The sequence below is a fragment of the Cydia splendana genome, chromosome 2 (assembly GCF_910591565.1).
Source record: "Cydia splendana chromosome 2, ilCydSple1.2, whole genome shotgun sequence".
NCBI classification, from domain to species: domain Eukaryota; kingdom Metazoa; phylum Arthropoda; class Insecta; order Lepidoptera; family Tortricidae; genus Cydia; species Cydia splendana.
This window is the reverse complement of record NC_085961.1, coordinates 3,846,214-3,866,693: the sequence shown is the minus strand read 5'-3', so window position 1 is coordinate 3,866,693 and position 20,480 is coordinate 3,846,214. Positions and strand designations below refer to the sequence as shown.

Below are 20,480 nucleotides of genomic sequence, written 5' to 3'. Positions count from 1 at the left end.
AAGTAATAAGATAAGGATTTTTTTTATATGAAAAATAAATGTTATATTACCGTGTTATTAAAGAAAATTGCATACATATATTTGTAAACAAATGCAAATAAAATTCCCTACACATCCTCACTGTGATCCCGGTGTTTGCAAACGAAAAACATTTAAAACCCAAACAAACAATCGCCCAACCGAAGCACTCCACCGTTTTCAGGTAAAGCTAACCGTTGCATCTGACATTTGTCAACTAGAAACAACAGGGAAAGCACTTTGTCAAAAAACTCATCAAACTTCATTGTCACCGAAACGCGAACGCTGACTCATTGACAAACATGCTCCATGTCGCACCGAATCGGACCCCGTATTTCACGTATCTCTATAGATTTCGCGATTCGCCCTCTCTTTCTACCACCCCTAACAAACACTAGTGCGTTTCCATTTCTCGACGCGGTCGGTCGTGTCGTTACTCGATGATGGAAGATCGCGATTTTTGAATTCGGAATGCGTGCGTGATTTTTTAACGGTATCGAGGGAAAACTTTTAGTGGTGTGGTTAGTGATTTTTTTTCGTTTTAAATAGTGTTCGACTTTTAACTGTGGATGATATTTTAGTGATTTGTGGGAAGTGTCGTGATTTTACTGAATCAAAGGTAGGTTTAGTTTGTTATTTTAAAATACAGTAAATAAAAATAATAAATGGAATGGCAAGTTTAATTTACATATTTATATTAGGGAAGATATTACAGCATTAGTATTTTAAAATAAAGACGCATTAAATAACGTCAACGTATATTATTAATAAAATTAATTACTATACTAGTTTATTAGAAAAATATTAATCGGATTAATCGTCACTTAATTATTTCAATATTTATTTATTTAAAAATAAAATTCAGGTCCTAAAATATTGTAGAGATTTTTATTAGATCAAAGGAAGGATTTTAGGACAGATATTTTTCATATAATTTTAATAATATTTAGATACCAATATAATTATGATAATCGCTATTGTCATAATAATCAATGTTGAATATATTTAAAATAATTATATCACGTCATGCACGATATAAAGACCACCAAGACTATCATCAAGGTCTTATTACCAAAACAAGAACAAAATTACTTATAACAGTTATAGCAAATTATTACATCAGAATAAAATTAACCTTAAATTTTCTATTTTTATATAATCATAAATCTAATACATTTAAACGAGCAATTCTTGTTTACTTATATATGTATATATTTCGGGGATCTCGGAAACGGCTCTAATGGTAGAAGAGCCGGCCGCAAAATTTCTAACCGACTTGATACCACGATGAAATGCACAATGGTTTCCCAGAAAAGTTATGCTAAGTCCGAATTCGATAGTCTGCCACGGCGGAACTTGCCGAAAGTACGAAAAAGAAGGCCACTTCCGGTGCGAAAAAAGGGGCTGATTTAACCCATCTGATACCGAGATAGTAGTTATGGCAGCAGTTAGAAATTTACATGTAGACACAGAAAAGCGAAGTCTGCCACTATTTTTTTTGCCGGAAGTGCTTGGCAGACGCTCTCAAAGGTGACCATCGGGACCCCTAAATTAACCCATCTGATACCACCATGAAACCAATGCCAGTCGGTAGGTATGAACTCTCATGTCAGGAATATATAAGTCTGCCAAGGCTTTTCCTGCCAAAACACCATGGCAGACGAGATTATGTAAGCAAGGTCGCCATCGGTTACCCTACACTAACCCATCTGATACCACCATGAAACCAATTCCATTCGGTAGGTATGAACCCCCATTTTAGGAATATATAAGTCTGCCAAGGTTTTTCCTGCCGAAACACCTTGGCAGACGAGATTATAAGCAAGATGACCATCGGTTACCGTACACTAACCCATCTGATACCGCCATGAAACCAATTCCAATCGGTAGGTATGAGCCCTCATTTCATGAATATATAAGTCTGCCAAGGCTTTTCCTGCCGAAACACCTTGGCAGACGAGATTATGTTAGCAAGGTGTACATCAGTTACCCTACATTAACCCATCTGATACCTCCATGAAACCAATTCCAGTCGGTAGGTATGAACCCTCATTTCGGAAATTTTTAAGTCTGCCAAGGCCTTTCCTGCCGAAACTCCTTGACAGACGAGATTATGTAAGCAACATCCGCATCCGTGGGACCGGTATACGTGATTACTGTAGGCTTATTTATTACTTTATGCTTTTACATATTTGTATATTATTATGTTATTAATGAAATATATTTATAATTTATTAAACCTATACCTAATACATTGGGAATTCATTACCTGCTTACGGCAGTAGTAGGGAGTAGTGGGTGAGTTCTGGCTCACTTAGCCAGGCCAACAGTCCCTCCCCCTTTTTTTCCCTTGTTGAGGCCCTGCAACCTTACCTTGAACCCAACCTAATGTCATTGTAGCTCGAATCTAACCTAATCTATTTTTATTGCTTTTAGAAAATATTCTAATAACAATTATCTACTTTTGCAAAGTTAAATGTTGAATTCTTTATTTCGCAAAATGGAATTTTAATGTGACTATAATGTATGTGCAATCTACTTAGAAACTGGGTTTAGAAATATAAAAACACACATTTTATATAGGATAATAAGTTTATTCAAGTAATATTCTGAACATATGAGATATAGTAACATCATTACTTATTCTGTGTACAGTGGAGAAAACATGCAAGTTGACATTTTTCGTTTTAAAATAAAGATAAACTAAACAGTATTTGCCACAAACCGATGTAAAAAAAACTTTGCAGTTGTTGATTACAATACCATATCTTAAGGCTCCAGTACACAATGGGCCATCGCCGGCCATTCCAAGGGACGCATTTATGCGTTAGAGGGAGCAAATGATATTGCTATCTCATTCTACCGCATGGCTGCGTCCCTTGGAGTGGCCGGCAATGGCCCATTGTGTACTGGGGCCTTTACAATTTCTCTCCATGAACATTTTATGATACCCAACCAACCTTCCGGTTTTCGCCCGAATGAATTAAAATATTCACCAACACCATTGACATCAATATAAATGGCTATCCGATGTCAGCCAGGTTTAAAATCCGGATCTAAATTGATAATAAGCAATTTAAACAGGTGAACAGGTAGCTGAACAAACATTGGCATTTTGTTGGCTGCAAATACATTCGATTCCACGCCTATATTCATTTTACTCATATAGTGTTACACAGAACTCATTTGCTGTCAAGAATTACCGACAATTGTCGTGTTTCTTGTGACAATTGTCATTAGCTTCGCAAAATAAGTACTTAGTATTTGGCGATATAATGGAGTTTTTATTTTATTAACATGTTGGTGGCAAACAAGCACACCGCCCGTCTGATGGTAAGCGGTTACCGTAGCCTATGGAGGCCTGTAACGTCAGTACCAACTGTGATGTCGACAAGTGTCGCACCTGCCACCGTAGTGAAATAGAGGCCAGGCCCCAATTTCACATCGGTGACAGGTGCGACGAATTGTAAAATCACTATCGCTGACGTCACAGGCATCCATGGGCTACGATTACCACTTACCATCGGGCGGGCCGTATTCCTGTTTGCCACCATCATTGTATTATTAAAAAAAAAACTTTATTATATCGGAAAAAACAGATATTTCTCCTGTGAAGTTTCTGACAATTGTCAAAGATCTAGAAGAATTGTAGGTAATTCTTGACAGGTAATGAGTTATATGTCGGAATTTCGTGACAATTGCAGTGTTTCTGTGACAATTGTCATAAACTTAGCAAGAGAAATATCTGTTTTTTTTCGGATATCATAAAGTTTTTTTTTAATAATACAATGATGGTGGCAAACAGGAATACGGCCCGCCCTATGGTAAGCGGTAACCGTAGTTCATGGATGCCTGTGACGTCAGCAACAGTGATTTTCGTCGCACCTGTCACGTTGGTGAAACAGGGGCCAGGAGTTAAGTCAAAAGCTAGTTAGTAAACAGTAATCTCCTCCATAGTCCTCTCTAACTTTCAGGCAGTTTTATTAACTTCTTATGGTATCAATGTGGAGTATAAATAGTCTACTATACATATATCCCAAAAACTTTAACGTTTACGTTTTTAAATACAGGGTGAACTTAGCCATTGGACAAACCCTGAAATCCCACATAGGGTTACTTCTCAGAAATGCTCTAACGGTAATTTCTTTTTAATTAGAACAAAAGATAAAACATTAAATTATCAAACAAAAGTTAATTCCAATAATCGACAACAAAAAGAAACATACTGTATTAATCATTGGCAGTGCTTTTGACAATTTGTTTGAAAATGTGCGGCAATGATGACATTTGTCAAAAGTCAGAATCTTATTAATGTCATAAATAAAAAAGATAATCAAAACGGTCGAAGAAAGTTTTAATTAATTTAATTTAATTTAATTTAATAATTAATAATTAATCTTATTTAAAGCTGCAACACGACTGATTAATTGACATGATTGTTCTCCCAGAAGGAGGTTCGTGGGGTGTTAGACTTTAGTACGGTCGTATAGAGGGCGGTCTCGTGACTTCAGAAAATTTCGACTTTTGGCCTACCGCTTCCGGTCAGAAAAATGTTCGACGGCCCGGCCAAACGGTGGGAGGTAGGTGGGGGGTGCTCGACCAAATGTCATAGAGGGACCCTGGCAGTTTTTGACGCCGCCATTTTTTTTCAAAATGGCTGACTTTTTTTTTTAATTTTTTCAAGTTTGTCCTAGCGCGCTGAAATTTTGGTCACGGAATCTCGGGGTCCTCTAGATTCGTATGGGAAAAAAAATTTCGAAAAAATCCAAGATGGCGGAAAAAATTGCCCCTTTTATTTTGTATGGCAACTTTTAAACGGTGCGAGATAGGTGGGGGGTGCTCGACCAAATGTCATAGAGGGCCCCGAGACAAAATAAACTGCATTTAAAAATTTTCAAACGGGCCGACTTTTTTTTTTTTTTTTTTCAAGTTGGTCCGAGCGCGCTGAGATTTGGCATGGCGAGAGATAGAAGCCTCTAGATTCCTATGAAAAAAAAAATTTTGGAAAAAATCCAAGATGGCGGAAATAATGGTCATTTTAATATTGTATGGCAACTTTTAAACGGTGCGAGGTAGGTGGGGGGTGCTCGACCAAATATCATAGAGGGCCCCGAAACAAATCAAACTGCATTTAAAAAATTTCAAAATGGCCGACTTTTTTTTTTAATTTTTCAGGTTGGTCCGAGTGCGCTGAGATTTGGCATGCGGCGAGCTAGGGGGCCCACCATTACAATGTAAAAAAAATTTTTGGAAAAATCCAAAATGGCGGGCGACAAGGGCAAAATTCAAATTTCCAAGTAGGTTAAGCGAGCCCGAAGGGTGAGCTTCAGGCCGGGAGGCCGAAGGCCGACCCCGCGTAGGGCCGTCAGGCCCGGAGCTTCACCCCGAATATCCAAGCGTGCCCCGCCCCCAGTAATTTTGGGCGAGGCCGAAGGCCGAGCTGCGGGAATGACGAACAAAGCAAAATCCTATACAAAAAGTGTGTTAAGCGAGCCCGAAGGGCGAGCTTCAGGCCGGGAGGCCGAAGGCCGACCCCGGCGGAGGGCCGAAGGCCCGGAGCCTCCACCCCGACTCCCAAAACGCGAGGCCGAAGGCCGAGCTGCGTGAATGCAGTTCCCCCAAGCGTTCTACAAAGTCAACTGTCTTGATAAGCGAAGCCGGCGGGCCGAAGGCCCGACGGCGAAGCGTCGAGGCTCGCGAAGGCCGAAGGCCGAGCTCCGCGTAGGGCCGAAGGCCCGAAGCGTCACACGAGAGGGGGAAGTTGGCCTACGGCCTTCGGCCTTCGGCCCGCCGTTTCGCTTGTCTAAGACACTTTTCCTATTGGGTCGTGTTTAAGCTCCAACTTCCCGCTTAAGCCCCGAAGCAAAACCAACCCTCCCAACTGTTTTAATAAGCGAAGCGGCGGGCCGAAGGCCCGACGCTGAGCTTCGAAACCCAGCGAAGGACGAAGGCCGAGCTCCGCGTAGGGCCGAAGGCCCGGAGCGTCCCTTACGAGTTCCCAAGCACGCGAGGCCAGGCCGAGCTGCGGGAATGTAGTGCTTTCACGCGTTTCTTTTCGTCCTAGCAAAAGTACAACTTTATTTCTTTTTCCCTTTGGAAAACAAACTACTACTACTACTACTACAACAAAAAAAACAGCACCAACAACAAACTACAAGAAGACCGCGGGGCCCTCGGGCCCCGCGCACAGGGCAAAATCTAGTCATACTATTTATTACCTCAGGAGCTACTAACACATACAGGTTGCTCCAAAGTAAAAAAATCGTAATTTGTTATGATACTTTGTATACTGGTTCTAAATACCATTGACGTGTAAAATTGTATTGATTTTATGAATAAATTATTGAATATTGAATATAAATACCCTAATGCATGGACACCCTGTATATCAACTTGAAAGAAAATGTTCAATATTTCTTTATAGTGCGACTCCTTAGCTCGATTTAGTATGGAGGTAGAGTCTGGCTAATAAAAGATGAACCTGCAAAAATGCGGTCCTGGTCTGACCCATCCTAAATCCTGTCCCATCCGGCAGAAAGCACGAAACTTGGCATGCAAACTTCAAACTTCAACATTTATTCAGCAAATAGGCCGCAAGGGCACTATTACACGCCGCTAAAGAAATTTTCACTTCAAAAAGTTTTGAGATGTAATGTGAAACCAAGTCGGTTATTTTAATCAGTGCCAGGGGGTGTTAAAACAGTATCAATAAGATATCTTTAATTTGTAATTTTTAGCGAGTTTTAGCGGTGGGCAAAGTAATCCGGTGATTTGGCATCCATACCAACATTGCCCACCACCAAAAACGGATTAGGTTTGTCACTTTCATCTAATTTACCCAACTTCGCATGTAAAATAAGGTTATGTTTGTACACTAAAGTAAGTTTATAAATATATACTGTATTTAATTTGTCTTATTATCCTTTACTTAGATGTTTTATCCCGTTAACTAATGAAAAACACAGCAAAAACCATATTTTTGGCCATTAAACTATTGTAACAGATTTTCTCAAAAGTGACAACCCTAGCCTTTGTAAAATGCTTAGGCGAGCCTTATATGGAAATGAGCAAAAACGGGTAGGCAACATTGCCCAGCAAATTTATTTAAAAGTTTTTACACTTATCGCTAAGTTATTAACAGGGAATGGTAGGATTGCCCAAAACCAGTGATCCTTAGACATCATCATCATACGAGCTGTATTTGAATACCAAATTGACGTGGGCAATGTTGGCGAAAACTCCGGATATCTTTGCCCACCCTCTAAAACGCAAAAAAATGGGTAAAAACACGATAAAAATATTTTTTCTTCAAATAAACTGATGCGTTTGATCACAATGGACGTGCTGAGCAAAAAAAGTAATTACGATTTGTTTTTTTTTTTGAGAAATTCGTGTTTTTTTTTAAATGCGGGCAAAGTTGGTGATAATGACCGGTACCTACTCTTCGAAGGCCGCAAAAATATATGACATGCTCTTATGGTTCTACAAATAAGATCGTGTCAGATATTTTTGCGGCCTTCGTTGTGTGTTGTGTAACATAAATTGCAGGTGACTGTATATTAGGAATAATTATTTTATTTAGTTTCAACGAAAGTTTCAAGTTTAGTACGAAAATACTTCAGATATACAATATGCACAAAATGTAGACCTAATCGAAATAAAACATTGCTTTTTATAGTAAATTTTTTTTAAAAACATTCGATACATAGGTATACATAACAATAACCAGGCCACAGCGGTATTGGCCTGTAAGCTTTATCTCGGTCTCCAAAGCCGCAAAAACTCGCTAGTACTTCGTGCTGGTCTAGCCGTTATTTTTTATTGAAGATTTTCAGAGAACAGCACGTACACGCATTATACATATAGACGGAACGAACGGCATAATCATAATCATTTATTCGTCGCAATCCATGGTATTACAGATCTAGGTACAAGACTTTCAGGTATTACTTATACGAATTACATAACGCTTCCTGTTAATAGGCAATATTTTAAGATAAAAGTTCTATAATATATTACAAGATTACAATTGTCATCAAAATTAATTGACGTACAGAAGTCAAATACGTTTTTAAAATGACGCAAAATGAAAATTAATCCCAATCAGTAAAGGATGAGTCTTTAAACTTTTTTCATTTTAAGCGAGTTTTGATTTGAAGGAACATAATACTTAAATTCGACTGTAATCGTATTGTTTTAAGATAGTTTACTGAGGTTTTCAACCATTATGACCCGTAAATAACAGCAAATCAAATTTAAAGGAGACGCGAGCTGATATTTATGTACCCTATTTTTTGAAATACAATTTATCTACTGGTATACTTTCTCGTGTGCGTATATGATTTAATGTCAAATCAAGCTGTCATTTTTATTTGAAGAATTATACGTGTGCTCCGGTGCAGCCCCAGCGGGCATCTGACTTGAAGAAGAATTTTGAGTGATGTCGTCAATGTATGGAAATTGTTCGAAGGTTTACATTTGAGATTGAATTTCTGTGTTGTCTTTGTGAGTAAAAATATAAATCTTGAATTGTCTAGCTTTCAAAATCACACAATAATTCAATTACTGTCAAAGACAAAATTGTTTTGCTTCTTTCTCAAACGGAACTCCATATTTTGATATTTTGATACTTTTAGTGTCGATTTGTAGAGAATAACAGCAAATTAAAAATATAATGGCATGAAGAGTCGGTACACGGTTTCTTCGTGAACAAATTTACGTGTAATAATAATAATTATAATATAATATATATTATAGTGGTTTTCCGGGTCAAGGTCCGGGTCCGAGTCCGGGTCCGAGTCTGAGTCCGAGTCCGGGTCCGAATCCGTGTCCGAGTCCGTGTCCGGGTCCGAGTCCGAGTCCGGTTCCGAGTCCGGTTCCGAGTCCGGGTCCGAGTCCGAGTCCGAGTCCGGGTCCTAGTCCGAGTCCGTGTCCGAGTCCGAGTCCGAGTCCGGGTCCGAGTTCGATTCCAAGTCCGGGTCCGAGTCCGGGTCCGAACCGGATCCGGGTATGAGTCCGGTTCTGGGTCCGAGTCCGGGTCGCAGTCCAAGTCAAAATCGAAATTAGAAATCACCAAACGTGTACTATGCGTCGTTGAAGAGTTTTGTTCTGGTCATCATCAGCAGTTCCACTTCATCAAATGCGACAGTTTTTAATGTATATGCTTGATTTTATGATGAAAATACAAAAAAAATCTATACTTATGCCTTTAATATTTGAGGAGTTCCCTCGATTCCTTATGGATCCCATCATTAGAACTCGAGCTTGACAAAAATGTGGCTTTAAAACTTGACTTGCTTAACAAACATAACGAAGAGGAAAAATCGCCAAACGTGAACTATGCGTGGTTGAAGAGTTCTGTTCTGGTCATCATCAGCAGTTCCACTTCATCAAATGCGCCAGTTTTTAATGAAAATCCTTGATTTTCTGATGAAAATACAAAAATGTCTATACGCATGCCTTTAAGATTTGAGGAGTTCCCTCGATTCCTCATGGATCCCATCATCAGAACTCGAGCTTGACAAAAATGTGGCTTAAAAACTTGACTTGCTTAACAAACATAACGAAGACGACAAATCGCCAAACGTGAACTATGCGTCGTTGAAGAGTTCCGTTCTGATCATCATCAGCAGTTGCACTTCATCAAATGTCACTTTTTTGAATGTGTATGCTTAATTTGATGATAAAAACCCAAAAATCACTATATGTATGCGTTTAAAATTTGAGGAGTTCCCTCGATTCCTCATGGATCCCATCATCAGAACTGGGTTTTGACAAAAACGGAACCAATCTGTATGCATATACATACAATCAAAAAACTAATTTTCAAAATCGGTCCAGGAATGACGGAGATATAGAGTAACAAACATAAAAAAAATAAAAAATAAAAAAAACATACAACCGAATTGATAACCTCCTTCTTTGAGATTTGGAAGTCGGTTAACAAACTAATATTAGCCCAAAATCTAAAATAAATGAAGTACCGATCACATAAAAAGTAAAAAATTAAATTAAGTAAATAAAAACAGGAAGGTATCATAAAATGTTAATGAAGAGAAATTGTAAGAGATGGTATTATGCCAACCAACAACTGCAAAGTTTTTTTAACATCGGTTTGTGGCAAATACTGTTTAGTTTATCTTTATTTTAAAACGAAAAATGTCAACTTGCATGTTTTCTCCACTGTACACAGAATAAGTAATGATGTTACTATATCTCATATGTTCAGAATATTACTTGAATAAACTTATTATCCTATATAAAATGTGTGTTTTTATATTTCTAAACACAGTTTCTAAGTAGATTGCACATACATTATAGTCACATTAAAATTCCATTTTGCGAAATAAAGAATTCAACATTTAACTTTGCAAAAGTAGATAATTGTTATTAGAATATTTTCTAAAAGCAATAAAAATAGATTAGGTTAGATTCGAGCTACAATGACATTAGGTTGGGTTCAAGGTAAGGTTGCAGGGCCTCAACAAGGGAAAAAAAGGGGGAGGGACTGTTGGCCTGGCTAAGTGAGCCAGAACTCACCCACTACTCCCTACTACTGCCGTAAGCAGGTAATGAATTCCCAATGTATTAGGTATAGGTTTAATAAATTATAAACATATTTCATTAATAACATAATAATATACAAATATGTAAAAGCATAAATTAATAAATAAGCCTACAGTAATCACGTATACCGGTCCCACGGATGCGGATGTTGCTTACATAATCTCGTCTGTCAAGGAGTTTCGGCAGGAAAAGCCTTGGCAGACTTATATATTCATGAAATGAGGGCTCATACCTACCGATTGGAATTGGTTTCATGGCGGTATCAGATGGGTTAGTGTACGGTAACCGATGGTCATCTTGCTTATAATCTCGTCTGCCAAGGTGTTTCGGCAGGAAAAACCTTGGCAGACTTATATATTCCTAAAATGGGGGTTCATACCTACCGAATGGAATTGGTTTCATGGTGGTATCAGATGGGTTAGTGTAGGGTAACCGATGGCGACCTTGCTTACATAATCTCGTCTGCCATGGTGTTTCGGCAGGAAAAGCCTTGGCAGACTTATATATTCCTGACATGAGAGTTCATACCTACCGACTGGCATTGGTTTCATGGTGGTATCAGATGGGTTAATTTAGGGGTCCCGATGGTCACCTTTGAGAGCGTCTGCCAAGCACTTCCGGCAAAAAAAATAGTGGCAGACTTCGCTTTTCTGTGTCTACATGTAAATTTCTAACTGCTGCCATAACTACTATCTCGGTATCAGATGGGTTAAATCAGCCCCTTTTTTCGCACCGGAAGTGGCCTTCTTTTTCGTACTTTCGGCAAGTTCCGCCGTGGCAGACTATCGAATTCGGACTTAGCATAACTTTTCTGGGAAACCATTGTGCATTTCATCGTGGTATCAAGTCGGTTAAAAATTTTGCGGCCGGCTCTTCTACTATAACGATTTCGATGAAATTTGCTATATGGGGGTTTTCAGGGGCGAAAAATCGATGTAGCCAGGTCTTATCTCTGGAAAAACGCGCATTTTTGAGTTTTTATATGTTTTCCGTTCTCCCAGATATTTATAAAATAAAATGTCTTCAAGTAGGTAACTTAGGAACTTCAGTCTAAAGCTCAAAATTAGGAAGGTATAGGGTTCGTGTCATTCACGATCACGCGCATTGTCAAATCTAACCTTTAATAACATGTCATTATGAGTTAAGGCACGCGTCTTCGTGAATGCCACGATCTATAGGAGCATCGGAACAATTTGTCCAACTTGTCAGGCTAAGAACGACACATGATTAGTCAAACTTGTCAGGCTACGGACGAAATTTGTCCAACTTGGACGACATTAGATTACTCTATAACTATGTCTGGAAATACGCTATAAACACACTATAATTAAAAAGACATGTTTTTCTTTTCTGCCAATTACAGCACGGAACGCTAAATACAATTTACTTTTAGTCCTATCTTTGACATTAATAAAACATAGAAAGGAGCATCTGGAAAATTATGTCCAAGATGTCAGACTAAGGACGACACGTGATTACTCAATGTCCACTGCCCAATGACATATTACAGATAAGACTAGCATAGGGTTCTGTTCAGTATCACTTTCTGTCCTTTCTGACTTCGAGAATATTGTACATTTTAACCTACATCCAAAAAGTAGGGAGGTTTAAAAAAAACCGTATTCAGAATAAAGATTTGATTTCTTTACTAGGTGCTACTTTAATGAATTTTTACTTTAGAGAATTTAATTTTTGCTCAATGACATTCCATATGACATATTTTACCAGAATCAGGTAAATCGGTCAGGATTCTTAGATACTATATGATACACTTAGTAGAAATTATAGAAGGGATTGTTTGGATTCTATGCGCGTGTTATACGTAGGTATATTAAATTCCATGGCAGTGTCGAAGGTACGTAACAAATTTTGATGGATGAGGTGTCAATCCACTGTCAATCGATCCATTTTATGTCACCGGTGTTATCGGCTATTTTTGTTTTTAATCGCTTTCCAAGAAATGAGACGTTTTAAGGGGCCCACTGATTAACAGTCCGCCGGACGGTATCGGCCTGTCAGTTGTTCGGAACTGTCCAAATTTTGTTCTAACTGACAGGCCGATACCGTCCGGCGGACTGTTAATCAGTGGGCCCCTTTATATAAAAACGAATCCGTAGTCTGAATATTAATTTTACTTTTTACTTGAAATATTTTTAAGGTTTAGCTTCAGGTTCCGTCTGCTTTGCACCGATTTGAACAAAACAAAGTGAAGTAGTGTCATTTTAAACGTCATATTTTCATTGTAATTTGACATTAATGATGTCATTCCATACTGTCATTGGCCATTGCAATTGCAGGGTCCAATTTAGCTGTCATATCGCTTGTGACGTAAATATATTAGTCAGACGCCTACAACTAAATTTCTATTCTTTATTACACTGATAAAAGATTCCTTTCCTTAGGTAACTTGAAGACTTCAGTCCAAAACTTATCATTAATAATCCCGGAAAAGGGAGAATCGGGACAATTTGGTCCAAGATGTCGGGCATCGTACAAGTGATTACTCAATGTCATGTGTTCTAATAGTATATCATCCTTATACATACTTACATATGGGAATATGGTTCCGGTCAAACATATATCATCTTCGTTTGTTCGTATATTACGGCGCGCATCGTCAACCTCACAGGCGTATTCGAATTTTAGTTATTCGATCTGTTTCAGATATATTAACAAGGGGTCATCCATTAATTACATCACACGTTTAGGGGGAGGGAGGGGGTCAAGAAAATGTGACATGTTGTGACAAGGGGGAGGGGGGAGTCATAAACTTTGTGAGGTCACTTTAACTTCATCAGTAACCGAAAATGTATTTAAATTATTTTATACGCTAATTATAATTTAAATAACAAGGTTTTGAAACGATAATCATTTTTATTCGTTTAATTTTATTTCTTAATCAGTTTTGGGTTCTAAAATTACTAATATTTCTTTTGTCAAAAATATTTTGATAAAATATTAAATAAATATTTGCCGATTTCGTTGAAGAAATGTGACGTCACACCAGGGGGGAGGGGTTTGCCAAATGTGACCAAGTGTGACAAGGAGGGGGGGAGGGGTAAAAAAAACCTAGAAATTCGTGTGACGTAATTAATGGATGACCCCCAAGCAAAGATAAGTTTGTTCTTACAAAACAGTATATGCTGGCGTAATTTGCGGTTTTTGAACGCATCATAGAGGGTATATAATAATTATCCGTAGATAAAGTACTTAAAATATTTTAATCTTGTTAATTAACACCAAAATAGCAACTTTTATTACACATGTAGGTAGTTTTATCAATTCTCCGCGCGTACTCTCGTCGAGATCAAAGGCGGGCGGATACGCAATTCCTTTCACGTCAATCACACTAGGCAGAGATACACAACCTTTCGGTAGGGGAAAATGTAATACTTTGGTGTTTTGTATTAGAGAGTGAATAAAATAGGCATGTTTTAGATGAAATAAAAGTAATATGTAGGATAATTTGTCTATTACTGGCCACTGTTTAGTGACTGGCCACCCTAAACTAAATATTAATTATTTTCACCTATAAACAGAATTCATTTTAGTATAATGTAACTAGTTACTGAAGGGTGGCCAGTTATTGAAACCTTATACTAAAATGAATTCTGTTTATAGGTAAATAGATTTCATTTTTAGTTTAGGGTGACCAGTTATTAGCCGGTGGCCAGTAATTGACGATTTTGGTGTGTGGTGTGTGTTTTTTGGTACCTATAGTTAGTGAATAAAATATGACGTTCCGCGGAAAGGTACCATAAGGCGATCAGCGCCTACGCTATTATTAACAACGCTTCGACCACAATTTATATTATTGCTTTCTTACATTAATTCTAAAGACAACTTTTTTTTATGTACTATATTGTAAACGTTCATTTTTGCCGTTCAAAATAAATCCGCCTAAAAGTTTACAGGTTACATGAATTGTGTATAAACATACACAAACGGTTTAATGATCCCACTACCCTCGATAGGCGCTTGTTGGGTATAACTTGATGTTAAATAATTAATCATTAATATAAGAGCCTCGGTAGAGACCATTTGGAGTTGAAACTCCATGGGGTTTCAGCGCGCACAAGTTGTTTGCAGAAATCGCGAAGCGTCTGGTTGACGTGACTTGTGAGCTTCCTCGCATAGCGTATCAGCATTGCGATACAGCGAGGAAATGCCGCCAGCATGCTTGGTACACCTCACGAGCCCATTTTAGATTTAAGCTAATTATTAATTTAGTTTAGTAGTACCACTGTATATATGAATTATGTAAATAAATATATATTGAAGCTAGTTATTACTTTCTTTTAGTAATACCACTGTATATATCTTGTTAATAAATATATTTAAAAAACAACGGGTTGCACTCAGGGAGTGCCGGCAGAAGTGAAAATTCAATGACTAGTGCAAAATGCACTATGTATAATTGAGGTTAACGCCATCTAGCGTTATTTCGTCGCATTACTTGAAACCCCTAAGCACTCAGCAGGTACTCATATTAATACCAGTTAGAGCGAAACTCACTTTTAAGTAAATCAATAAAGAAAAACTCAATGACATTACATGTAACAGGTCCGTCTTACGGTTACGTGATCGTCTTACGGTGACGTAATCTCACGCGAGTTTAACATTTTTTTCCCCACCTCAAAAAGTGCATAGCGCCGCTAAAGAAGTTTTCACTTCAATAAAAAATCATAACTTCAATTTTTTTTGTCGAATTTGTCAATGAAAGCGTAAAGCCTCCGACTTGTATATCCGATACCCGATACGACATATCAAAGAGAATGGAATCGCAATTCTTTTGTGTCACTCACAGGGGAATACATTTGTCCTTGACTTACCTACTGAGGAAGGAGACATAAAATTGATATGTGGTATTTTGTATTGAAGTATATAATACGTGGACGATAAAAGTTTAACATAGGTACAAAACTTCTGATTGCTCTATTATCTTATTTTAATAATTTTAGCAACGAAAATTAGTACGTGGGCCATACTGAAAGTTTCTGGATTCTGATATATGAGACGACTTATTTTATCTAAGTGGCCAGTCCAGGAATTTTCAGTATGCCCTAAGTACCAACGTTTCTTCTACCAGAAATATCAGTTTTCATAACAAGATCATAAAATTCGTATAGCCCTCCGGATATAAACATGTTCACCCACCACACTCGTTGACTGATACTGATAAAACTATTTCCTTTTGTTTTTGCAGTAATCAAATGAAACTGTACTGATAACAATGACCTTTTTTATTTATGTAGACGTGTGACGTTCATAGTTGACAAAATTTAAATTTGATCCAACGATTTTGACAACTTGACAGGTTGGCGTCACCCATACGACTAACTAAATATAGGTTCCGGAACCTATATTTAACGGCTCACAATCGTGCGCCTGGTACCATATCTACCTCAATTTACTTACATCTATGACTGATAAGGATAAATATTACTTAATCATTAATCTTTTTGTCGGTTAAATTGAAGTAATAATGGACTGCCGAATGAAAAAAAAATGCGTTGCCAAGTTTTTTCCTGCGGTAATTTTAACAAACGTTTTCGCTTAGGGGCATTTTCACTTAAAAGTGTACCTACCTTTATTTTTTTTTGAAAATCCATCAACTTTTGGGTTATTTCTACTCAGAATCACGAGGACTATCGATTTAAAAAGGAAAAAAATGTGTCCCAAAAATTACAGTTTTGTAACGCATATTCACATACATTTTGTATGGACCGTTAGAAAACTGACACCCAACATTTGTATAAAAAACAGGGGACCCATCTTTTCTTTCTTTCATTCAATAGTAGGTACTCGTGATTCTGAGTCTTATTAATAAGCCAAAAAGTTGATGTTTTTTCGAAAAAAAGTAAATGGTACCATTTATTCTGAAAATCCCCTTAGGTATGTATCAATGCTAATGGAGAATATGACGAAAATACGTTTTATTTTAGTAAATTGATTATAGTTTTTATATTTAAGCCATTTTGTAAAAGACGTGTATCAAGAATAGCTCAAGTACAGACTATAAATAGTACAGCGCCCAAAAATACGTTGACATAGAATTTTTAGGTATATTTATGATACTGTATCATAAATGTACTATTTATAGTCTGTACTTGAGCTATAATAGTCACATTGAGGGGTATAATGACAGTTCATGTCACAATTTATCCCTGAAACCGATTTAATGAGATATCTGACATTATCATTAGCAATATCATTATTAGTTAATAATTAATTTGCCTTTGTGTGATATATCGGTAAAGCTATCTCAAATTTCAATCATATACTTGTATCGCCATTGAGTTGAGTGATAGATATTACATTAGATAAGCGTTCTAGTGCTTGACATACCGGGAGTGGCCTGTAATATGAGCAAAAAAAAAACTGTAGGCTGTACGCCTCATACTGACCAACATTTGTTCAGCGACTTTTAAAAATAACTTGTGGTTTGATTTTTAATACACTTTAAAGTTTATTCTAAGACGCAATGTATTGCGAATTTTGTTATGTTTAAGGCGTGACAAGCAACGTCAATCACAATGATATGGCGTGGCGATGGCGTCCATTGAAGATAATATTTATTTTGTATGAAAAATAGGGAGACTAAATACTTCATAATTTTTAAAAGTTGTTGAACAAAAGTGTCACCGTTTGAGGAGTACAATCTATGTTTTAATTATTTGCTCGTGTTACAGGCCACACCCGGTATATGCTAATGCCCAATTGATGACACCCTGCTGTCACTTTTATTATTATAACAAACGAACGTTCGAATGCCAATTCCAGCCGCACTACTGTTGCGATATTACTGTTGCAGGCTTGACGCTAGCGCTGTATCTGTTAATTTTTAACCCGTCCCGATTTCTCGAGTATATGCAATCTTTGAAAGACTAGGCGTCTTTGACCAGGCCTAAGGGTACCTTAGAGGTTCAGGGTGTTAGCCGCGTCAGCTGAAGACGCCGTGTTTGTGTAGGTACTCGTACATTCCCTTTTGTCTACGCCGGGCACAAATCGGAATAGGTATTTTCATATAAATCATTCCTATTTGTCCCTCATGAATACTGCGAATGAAATGAGAATACCGCCGGTTCGAATTCGGCCTCCGCCACTGGAGGGCACTTGGTCACTTTTTCTATAGTATCTGACATCTATTTCAGTTTATAATTGAATTAAAGTAGTTTCACTGCTAAAAAGACACAAATCAATAATACTTAATGAAATAATTTAATTTGTCTCTGAGTCAAACAGGATCTTAGTTCATGATTTAACTTTGTAATAACGTCAGAAAAGTTTTAATATTGCACAAGCAAGTTTGACGAACTTTACAGCTATAAATTGGCTCCGTATGAGTTAGCCTTTGTTAAGAGAGTTGAGCCTGAAGTGTCTGTTGGAAATTCTAACTTATTTTCGTCTATAAAGTTCATAGAAAGTTTGAAAAATAATTGGCTCAATCTATTAATAGGGTAACTGAACTGGCTCTTACCAATCGATCGATATCAATGCGCAAACTTAAGACGGAAAGGGGACGACCGCCTGGAAACCTGATTTCCATACAAATAAATTCCCCAGTTTCCTGTCTGGATATTAAAATTATTGAAAATATTTTTACACAATTTGATGTATTTTAATCATAGCTATAGCCGATCGAATGATCGATTTTTCAATTGTTAGAAATAAATAAAGCTTAAATTCTTTGCAACTCAACACACAACTCAAGACGTTAAGTAAGCATTTTTGCCAGTAATGAAAAACAACAACAAAAGTGAAACATCGTAAAAACGGTAATTCCTTTAAATCGAGACAAGACGTCAAACGGAACGTAGCTCCAACGAGCACGCATTATTATGTTACAATGGAGTTACCCTAACTTTGTTAGGCCCTCTGGTATTATAGGGCCCTCTGGTATATAAAGGTGTTTCAAGGGGAATGTTAGATTATCTTACACCTTTGCTTTGGTAAGAGAGACTATTGTTTTGTGCTTGAGTATATAATTATTTCAGTTAAAATTACATCGTACACTGCACATTCTGTTGTGTTTTGCTACTATTTGCCTATTCTGTGTTTTGTTTTACGTATAAATAGGTACACTGAAAATCAGCATCGTAACTCATGTGCTCCGACATATGCTGAGTGTTAACCTTTAATGGAACCACCCGCAGCACTGTAACTTCCAATTTACTAAGATTTAAGACGTGTACGTATGTCTGTTCCAAATAAATGCGTCATTCATGATTCATTCATAATACTTAGTTATGTAGGTCTAATTCTGAAATCTGTCACTTTGATTTTTTTTAGTGCCTGTACAGTCACCTGCAATAATATGTTCCTCTTCGAAGGCCGCAAAAATATGTGACACGCTCTTATCGCTCTACAAATTAGATCGTGTCAGATAAATTTTTGCGGCCTTCGTTATGGCCAGGCAGAACAGAATAAATTGTCAATTTTAGACTGTAATTTTTTTCTCAAGGACAGCCTACAGAAATGGCACAGAACTCAAATTCTATGACAGAACGCTCTGGTATTTAACCCTTTACCTACGGGTGTCAACCAGAGTTGCCAGTAAGGCAACACCGCTGCAGTACGGGTGTCAACTATAGTTGATCGAAGTGATATTGGCCACGGCACAGATATATTTGAAGGATAGCAGTGGTTCTCTCGTACAACTTAGAGCCCTTATTGACCAAGGCTCAGAAGGCACCTTCATTACGGAGTCTGCAGTGCAATTGCTGCGACTGAAGAAGACTTTCCAGCCAGCTAATATCACCGGTCTTGAAAATCAAGCTTCACTGCCACGACACGTCGTTAACTTAGATATTTACTCACCGATAGACACTCACTATGTAATGCAAGTTGACGCTCACGTACTCTCGAGTATTAAGTTGTCAAGAAAGTGTTTCATTACAAAAGGTAGGAAGTGCAGTGCAAGTGTAGTCAGTGAACAGTACTTGGATGTCAACGTCAACTGTCACGAATAAATATTGTTCCCGTAAATAATAAATATTTTAATTATAAAATTGCCAAATAGTGTTTACAACATCACCAAAAATAATAATAAAACATCGGGGAAGTATACTCTAGCGTTTTTATCAACGCAATAAGCCGCAAACAGTGAGTGTGCTAAATCGCGAGTGAAATTTTTTAAATTTTCCTGTCACCATGCCGAAAGATGACTCCACGAAACCTCCAGACCTGCATACCGACGTAGCAACGTGCAGCACAGCGGATGTATGCACCAAATGCCACAAGACACTACCGAAACGGGATCGTCTCACATGCTGTGCCTGTGCGCGTACTTACGACCTTCCCTGTGCCAATGTATATCATGGATTATTTGATTTAATGTCAATTGAAAGAAAATCAAATTGGACCTGCAATTTATATCGATGCAATGCTCCAAAAACAGGTAATACAAGCACGCCAATTAAAAACACATTACAAAATTACGTGTCAATGGACGATTGGCAGCAACTTCCAGACACAGACTCAGATGACTCCAATGTAACAATACGGAATAAAGGTCACACATTACACAGCCTTGACGACAGTTTGTTAATAATCTCCCGTAAAGACCCGGATCTAAGCCTAAAAAAGAACAATGAAGTATTGTCTGATATCATACTTACCGAATTAAGAAGCTTCAGATCTCAAATGACCCTCCAGCTTGAACAACAAGAGCAACGCTTTACCAACCTAGCTGATAAAATAGAAACAAATATATCTGACCTCTTTCAAAAATATGCTACATTAAAAACGGAATTAAATAACATAAAGCTAACAGTCGATGCTAAAAATATACAAACAGATAACATTTTAAGATCATCAAACTCAAATTTCCAAAGAATTGACGAAACAAACAGGAAAATCTTAACTCTTGAACATGAAATGGCGGCCTTAAAATA

General features: G+C 37.6%; 1 protein-coding gene across 2 annotated transcripts in view; it reads left to right on the top strand.

The window, feature by feature from the left end:
• The first annotated feature begins 219 nt into the window (after positions 1 to 219).
• LOC134802541 (uncharacterized) overlaps positions 220 to 20,480 on the top strand; it is a 95,239-nt gene continuing 74,978 nt past the window's right edge. For both annotated transcript variants that reach the window (XM_063775207.1, XM_063775199.1), the window contains exon 1: positions 220 to 637. The gene's annotated coding sequence lies outside the window, so the exon portion shown is untranslated. The remainder of the gene's footprint in view (positions 638 to 20,480) is intronic.